This window comes from Gambusia affinis, linkage group LG08 (genome assembly GCF_019740435.1).
Source record: "Gambusia affinis linkage group LG08, SWU_Gaff_1.0, whole genome shotgun sequence".
Lineage (NCBI taxonomy): Eukaryota > Metazoa > Chordata > Actinopteri > Cyprinodontiformes > Poeciliidae > Gambusia > Gambusia affinis.
The window spans coordinates 16,755,657-16,764,190 of NC_057875.1; positions in this window are offsets into that span (position 1 = coordinate 16,755,657).

The window sequence follows — 8,534 nt, forward strand, 5'->3', positions numbered from 1 at the left end:
TCATCTCGCTTCAGTTCCTCCCACCCGGGAACAGATTAATTAACACACACACACTGTGTCCTGACCCCGTCTTCTCACACAAACTCATTACCGCCTCAGACTTGCTCCCGGCCCTCCGACGTTTAGGATACATTGGTGAAACGTTGTGGGAGAATCCAGTGATGACTCACATCTGACAAGCAGAATAAAGCCTTTAACAAAGGATGCTAATTGAAAGATGTGATTCAAGCCGGTAGCCATTGATAATGCAAATGAAAAAGGCTGAGCAGTCTTATTGAATATCTTGTGAGTTTCCAGTGCTTACAGACTTCTTGCAAATGGAAAATTATCTCGCAGACTGATCAATTGTTTTCAACACTGTGTTGATAGTGCTTTAGACTTAGTGATGGACTTGGGGTGAGGATAGTTGGAGGCATTAATGAGATAGTTGACACTTTGGGGGTTAATGAGGGGCTGGAGGGAGAAGGCTAAATGATTGGACTTCTGCTTGATTGAGCATTATAGTGGCTGCTGGAGAGCAATGCAGAAGCTGCAAATCTGCTGTAGCCAATTATTTAGCATGAAAAAAAAAATCCCGCAAATCTCCTCTCAATTGTATTTTCCAGTGATAATAAAGGGGATGTTAGATCCGTTATCGGTTGTTCTTTTGTCTCGACTATCCTTGAAGGGTGGATAGTCATAAACGCCGATTCGCCTCAATGCTCCCAAAACAAAGTAAGCAGTGAGAGGGGATGAAAGGAGGCGGACAGGACAGGGATAGGATAGGAGGACAATGAGTCCCCCACTCCTCCATTCCACACATCTCCCATCAGCTCTTGTCATCTCTCTAATGAATATCAGTTAAATTGCTCTGTGGATCTGAGGAGTTTGGATGTCAATGTGATTTGTGCGAGTGTGGCGGATAGAGGGGGCCCAGACTAATGAAAGGCAAGCCTAGCCTGACAGAGTGATGAGCATCAAGCCCATCAGACCAATCACACGGCAGCGGATGACAGCGCCGACAGACAGACAACCGAGGAGGAGCGACGATCTACTTAGGAAAACAAAATGGCTGCCAAAATAGTGGTGGATTCTTTTTAGGGCAGGTTGACATATATCTCTTCTGTCTTGGTGTGCTTGTGTACACGGCTTTAGATCACCATGTAACAAACAAGTGTCTACAAAAGGTCAGATTCCCAGAGGCCTTTTTCCTGCTCTTAGAGGGCCCTGCAGAAGTAAGTATTTTTTCACTTTAGGCACACATTAGCACCACAAACTTCCACACATTTTTTTGACATTTTGTCTGATGGATCATCACAAGGTCACCTGCTGTCGTGAAGTGAAACAGCAGGTAACAAAATGCTTGAGTAATAAAAGTCTGAAAATAGTGGGTTTTCTATATTTTTATTTTCCTTGGGGCCTGTTAAAACTTTGCACATCCAGTGAACAAAGGTTTTGAACTTTTTTTTTTTTTGCAAAACAGTTCAGTCTCTTAGCCTTGCTAGAGATTTGGAATTGGATTTAGGCCTGGATTGTTTCTGGACCATTTTGAACATGAGTATGTTTTGATGTAAAGCATTCTAGTTTGTAGTCATATCTAGTTTTTATATATCACATGTTGTTTGCTTTAAGCAACTTTTTTTATTTCTTTTCTTAGGATTTTGAAGAAAATTTTATGCATTATAAAGACAGAATACAAATATGTATTTTTTGTGGAAAGCAGAAAAAAGAATAGTTTGGTTTTACGGTAATAAAAAGATATGAAGCTACAATGAATCAAAATGTAATAACTTTAAATTCAGTTTTCCTTCCTGAGGTTTAATGTCATCATATCTGATAAAGACCCATAATATTGCTTAAAAACAAGCTTTGTGTCTAATTCATAAAGTTTTGTGGCAATATTTTAGACAAAACAAGAGATGACTATTGAAGAAGCCTCCAGAAGTGACTTTGTATCTTTTGACAACTCGACAGATTTCCTCGTTTGAGCCAAGTTAGCTTCAGCTTGTACAGCTGACCTTTATATCTGATGTTAGGCAGGAACTGCATCCATCTTTAAAAAAAAAAAAAAACTACAATGGTTACTGACCTGTGGAAAAATGTTGCAAGTGTTTCACAGAAAATATAGTTTAGTATAAAACCTAGAAAACATTTTTATTGTCAAGAACACCAACATAGTTTTTGGAGTGTAAAAGGTGAAGAGAGACTGCAAAGTAAAAAGACAAAGAGGTTTTAGTTGATGTGAAATCTCTCCATGGGTGCACTTTTTCAGAGTTCTGTGCTGCAGCTTCCTGAGCTGGCTGTCAGAGGTATTTTGGTGTGATATCTGACAGATTTGCTAAAGACACTCGTCTCAGGGCAGTACTCTATATATTGTTAGTTTAATGCACAATGACATGACCAATTATAGCGAGCTCCATGCTCAAATAGCATGTCAAAACCTGTGTATCAATCCATTAGATCCTGTCTCCCATCACATTAAGTGGTACCTTTAGCTATCTGTTCGGCACGTAAAGAAAAATGCTGACGGAATGGAAAATGTGCCAACGCTGTTTACAGAACTGATGTCTTTTGGGGAAGGAGTGCTCCGCTCTCTCTCTCTGCTTCTTTGTCTTTCCATCTCTCCTTCACTCTCTTGCACATCCAAGCCACCAAGCCCAAAAATGCATAACCAATATATCTAGATAATGGGCTGCATTGTTTACTTAGCACTGAAAATGTATTTGTGCAAAACTCTAAAATGCATTTAGGGGGAATCATTCACTCTGTGTAAAGCCTTGTTGACAATGGGGCGCTCGCTAAAGCAGTGGAAGTGTCATAACAACATCATAGATCATTGCATCAATTGGAATAAAAGGGTAAGATTTGCATTACTTGTAACAAACCAGTGGATTCCTCCAGTAGCGGCTTTGCCTCCCCCAGAATTTCTGCATCAACCTGCTTTGTTGGCTGTGGCAGTGGGTGGGAGGAGGTATGTGATTTAGTGCAGTTGGTCCTAACGACCTCTCTGTCCTTGTGATGGGGACACACAGCCTCAGGGCTCTGGCATGGACGATGAGCCTTGGACCGCCTGGCACCTCGCCTGGCACCACGCGTGGCAACACGTTCACAGTCTGCCACCCTTCTGATGGATTGGCCTGTTTCTGATGCCACCTTCATAAAATCACTTTTTGATTTGTTGTCATGATCTCCCTTCCTTCTTCTTCTTTTATTCACCTGCAACTTAAGGTTTTCACGGGAAAAACACCCTTTGGTCAGGTATTACAAGAGTCATTAAATTAACCTTCAATAAATCAGCATAAAGAGCTTCACCTGTGCAAGTGTGTGTGTGCCTACTTGCCTGACGATATGAAAGAGTGTGATCAGGAGGTTAACATCAAATGTCCATCTGCAACTTCCATATGAAACAGAGTTGCCCCGTGGCTGAAACTGCTCTTTCCAGTGTGCCATTTTACAGGAAACACATCAATAAGGCGCGATTACAAGCCTGACAAAATTAATCCCCACTGTCGTTTCACAGAGTTCATGTTTGAGAGAGCTCTGATTATGTTAAATTAGTGGGAAGCTACTGGATAATTTGAACCTGAGTCAAGAACCAAATCATTTCTCTATGGATTGAAAATGTTTCTCACAATTTCTTATGAAATGCTAATAAAATAACTATCTTTAGGAGTGCGATATAATAAAGAGTCATGTTGAGCAAATTAGAACATGCACTCTACTGCGTTTGTCAGATTATCTTTTGAAATAAAAGTTGGGCAGGTATTAAACAGAATTTTTATTAAGCCCACATTTCTGCATTATTATTTTTTCTTTAGTCTCTTATTTTAAGTGTGTTTTTATTAGTGGTTATCAGATATTCCTCATACTTAACTTAATGAAATTCTTGCAAACATCAGTCTATACCTTAGCTTACTGTGAAGTACAGGGATGACAACTTCCTGTTGTAAATGTTTTTGCTAGAATGGAGACTAGGACAGTTATTATCATGAAGAGAAATAAAAGTGTAAATACAGAAGCAACATCTCAAGACTAAAGCAAAGCACATAAAGCATGGACTTAAGTAGGTGGTCCAAATAAACAACTTAGTTAAAAAGTGACTCTGAAGTCAATGTTTTGGAGTGGCCATCACAAAGTGCTTATCTCAACCCCACTGAATATTTGGACAGACTTAAAAGGCTGTGTTTGAACAGGGCACATGGTGGGAATCAGTCCTAAATAAATCAACTGAATTTAATTTAATTATATTGACTCTGAATTAAATGGTCAGCAGATGCATTATTCTGTCTTTAATGTTGGATGCCAGTTTACACAGAGAATATTAAGTCTTGAGATGTCAACATAGTGGAGAAACAAAACTGCATTTAAGTTTGTGTTCAGCTAAATATACTATTTTTTTAAAAATAGCCACACAAAGTGAGCATGTTTGATTTGGAATTGATCAGATATTGACTTGTAAAACCTTATTCATTTTGGAATTTTCCTGTGTGCTCTTAGTCAGCAAAGTTGGAAATGGCAGCATGTCAAACAACTTTTAATGCAACATACTCTGCTTAATCACACTCTCCCTAGGGAAAAAAAAAATCAAGAAAAAGCACATTGAGTACTTAGATCAACAAATTCTTCTGACACGTTTTGAAGAAAATGTTATTACATCTTATTATTAATGAACCTTATTATTAATGAACCAGATTCACCAGTAACTGTCTGGTGAATCTGGCTACAATGCAAGGCTTGGTAATTTTAGAAAAATAGGGGGAAAAGACAATCAAATACAGACAGATTCTCACAGGCTACTTGTTTTGATAACATGAGCTTCATGCTTACGTAGCCAGTTTGTAATTAGTGGGATTACTGAGTGTCTCACTGAAAGATGCAGCCACAAATACAGTTTCTGTTTTTAAAATGCTACCAAGTCTTCTGCTAAAGCAGATTAAAAAAGAACTAATGAAACTCTTTTGTTCGCTACTTAAAAATATGAAACATACGTCTTACTGACTATACCATTCGGATACTTTTGAGTCAATTTAATCAGTTGAGCCCTTTCTATAAGCAAATGTAAGAATGTTGGAGCAAGAAGCAGTAGCAGCACTAGTATGCAGAGAGAATGGGTGACAGTGTCTTTTCAAGCAAATATTTGATAAAACTGAGTAATTTTTTTAGCTTGTGATTTTGAGCGAACTAGAAAATAACGAAAAGGGGAATAGGCTCATTGCTTGACTGGAGATTTTAATATCTTTTACAAATAAAATTTATGATTCTATTGGCATCATGTGCCTCCTCAAGAGCGCTTAAATAAAGGCAATTCTTTGATTTATTGAATTTTTTCACAGTTTTTTCACTATGCAGGTTTATTTCATTGTTGTAATATTGTAATATTGTTGTAAAGTTCATTTATTTTAACAATTTGGTTCATTTAGACAGGTCATATACATTAATTACACAGAAACTGATGCTTCTCAGATAATCTTTCTGTTGATTATTATGATTTTCCATTAGAAACAAATAAAATCACACTCAGGAGAGTAGAATGTAACATCAGACCAATAAGAAAACAAAATATTTATCACAGAAATATTGGTTTAGCGAAAAGTATGTTTCACTAAGCAAGCATGTCTAAAAACAACAACTCTTTAAAAGTTGTTGTTTTTAAAAGGCACTTTTGATCTGACAAACAAGCATTTTGCAGTTTACAGAGATGTACCCATTCAAGGTTTTTTACTGGGATTTTATGTGATAGACCAACATTAAATACTACATAACTCGGAAATGAAATCATAAGGATACAGAGTTTTGAGAAAAAAAATGCAAATAAAAAATTCAAAGTGTAATGTACATTTGTTTTCAGATCCCTGTAGTCCTAAATGCAACCTAAGGCAACCAGTTGCTTTTAGCATTCATCTAATTAGCAAAGACAGCTTAAGTGCTCATTTCGTCATGTAGATCACTAAACTATAGTAAGTTTTGCATCTCACAGAGCACAATTCAGTCACACATAACTGGAACGATTGCATGATGGAAATCTTCCCAAAATGAGGGTGTCCGTCTAAACTAACAAGCTAGGAAAGGAGAGCATTAATCAAAGACGTGGTCAAGAACACCATGATAACTCTGGAGTAGCAGTTCAAATGACTGCTGTGCATCTGTCAAATTAATCATGCACTCCACAACCCTGGTCTTTATTGAAAGTCACAAAAAGAGATACAAAGCTGAGAAAACATTAGAAAGTCAGAGAACAAAGCAGGCATGTCTAAACACAGTTAGGAATCCTGAAAGAAAGCATATTTGAGGTTAATCAACACGTAAAACTAGAGTGGAAGTTCACCTCGCACCGGGACAATGATACTAAATATGCGGCCCAGAGGTACAATATTGTAGCTCTGATCAGTGATGGTGGTATTCTAAAGGGAATCCACACAACCACCATGTCAAAAATAGAACTTATTTATTTGAGAGTTATGACTGAACAAACTTTATTGCCTATTTGCATCTGAAGTCGATGGGTTGAGGTGCAGCAATATATTAATAAGGTGCTCAGGTGTGTTTGCTGTCATTCACACAGAGTCCACATGGGTGAGACACAGGTTTCTTTTCCTTTAGGTGGTTTGGCTATACTTTTAACAGCAACATTAGCCGTTTAACTCAGGAACTCAGTGAAACAATGTCTTTACACACTGGGGTCATTTCCGTGGATGTTTATGTCATGAATTCCACTTTTCCTTTTCATTGGACAATATCACACTATTTTGTCTTGGTCTGTTACATACAATCTCAGTAAGATACACAAACCTGTGGATATAATATGACCAAGTGTGGAGAGCTAGAATGGTGGTGGTTTCTTGGAAAAGCTGAGAGAGTCCTCCCAAAACAGATGTTTTGGACATTCTGTGGGCAGAACCTTATATATAAAAAAAACAAAACAGTTTAGCTAATTTTTTATTGCTTCAATTTGAATTTCAATTCAAACCTAGAACTTACTTTTTTCCTGTGTTATTACAGTTTGCATTCCGATCTGTGAAAAAACTGAAATTCAGACACCTCGATTTTCCATCTGTTCTTTCTTTAGTGCCCTTCACGAGCAGATCTTGACAGATCTGTCCAGAGGAAGAAGGCAAGCTCAGGACATCTGCTACTCTGTTTCACGAAGACATGGCAGAGATTCTGACACAGTTTGTCAGGATAATCTGACAAGACAAGCCTCATGTTTTATTGGAGCGTTCAAAAAATGTGCCACCGTCACTCTCTCTCCCACTTTCCGTACATCATGCTGTCTTCTCCTTGACGGTTGAGCTTTGCATATAGGTGGCATTGAAATGGAAAGTCCTGCAAAAACAATGATGAAAGTGGGTAGAAAAGGAAAGAGAGGGAGAAAGAGGAGTCGAACCCGTGACCTCTTTGGCTGTGCGATGTGTCTGAAGCTGGCAGGGGACGCAATTGAGAGTGACACTCCTGGTTGGAGCTGCCAAACTGCCACTTCCTGTCGTCTTTATTCACACATAGCAGGAGTTTAAGCCGGACGTTTGAAGAGCAAAGAACAGACGTGTGTCTCCTTGTACAGCCTTCGCTTGTGATTGTCATTATTATGGCTCATGACCATTCTGTCCAAGCCATGGACAGACACCCATTTGTAGAAAAGAAAACAAGTAAAATGGTGGATGGAAAAATATAAGGGCCAAGAAAGGAGATTGAGAGTGTTTATTTCTTGTAATTGACTGAAATGTGAAACTGTCTTTGTCATCATGGCTGCTTTTGTTCAGCTCTTTACGCCTCCTCAGCTACATCATTGGATTTGGGAGCCCTCTGTGGCTCAGTGCGATCGAATTGCTGCAGAATTGGAGAAATAGGACTCATAATTTTCATGTTTTGTGTTGACTAACCCTTTAATTTTGTTAGGATCAAGTTTGTCACTCTCTGTCTTCCATTTTATCCACTTTAATGGCTTTGTTTTTCTTCTTCCTAGCATCCCTTATAGCGGTTTATAACAACAAAAGGGTCAGTTTTACCAATACAAATAAGATTCAAAGTCATGTGTCCAGCTGCAGGTTTTCATTTAATTTTGTCCCCTCAGGTCACGTTTGTTTTATTCCTCTGATATTCTTTCTTGCCTGTGTCCCACCACTATATCCATCTCTGGTTCTGCTGTTTTCTCCTTCTCCTGTCTTTCTACTCAGACACACACTCTCCTGCTCGCGTACACGCACACATTATCCTTGGGCTATTACCAGGATAAGTCAATTTGATCCATCCAAGGCAGTGGATGTCATTTTATTCATATATTTTCAAGCCTGGTGACTTTATTAAAGGCTACTGCTTCAATCTATCCTGAATGGATGAATGCACCCACTGATGAAACACGGGGGGAAAATGAGGCCCACACAGCCTGAAATGACCACAGCCAATCAGTCTGTCATTTTCAAACATGTTCTCAGATTCTGTGTTTCATATGCAATCGAAAACAGCTTGGCGAATTTGAAGCTTTTGGCACAATGTTTTCTATTCATCTGTGAGTGAGGAGACGGAGAGCTGCCTGCCTCCTCCCAGTGACAAGAGAATGG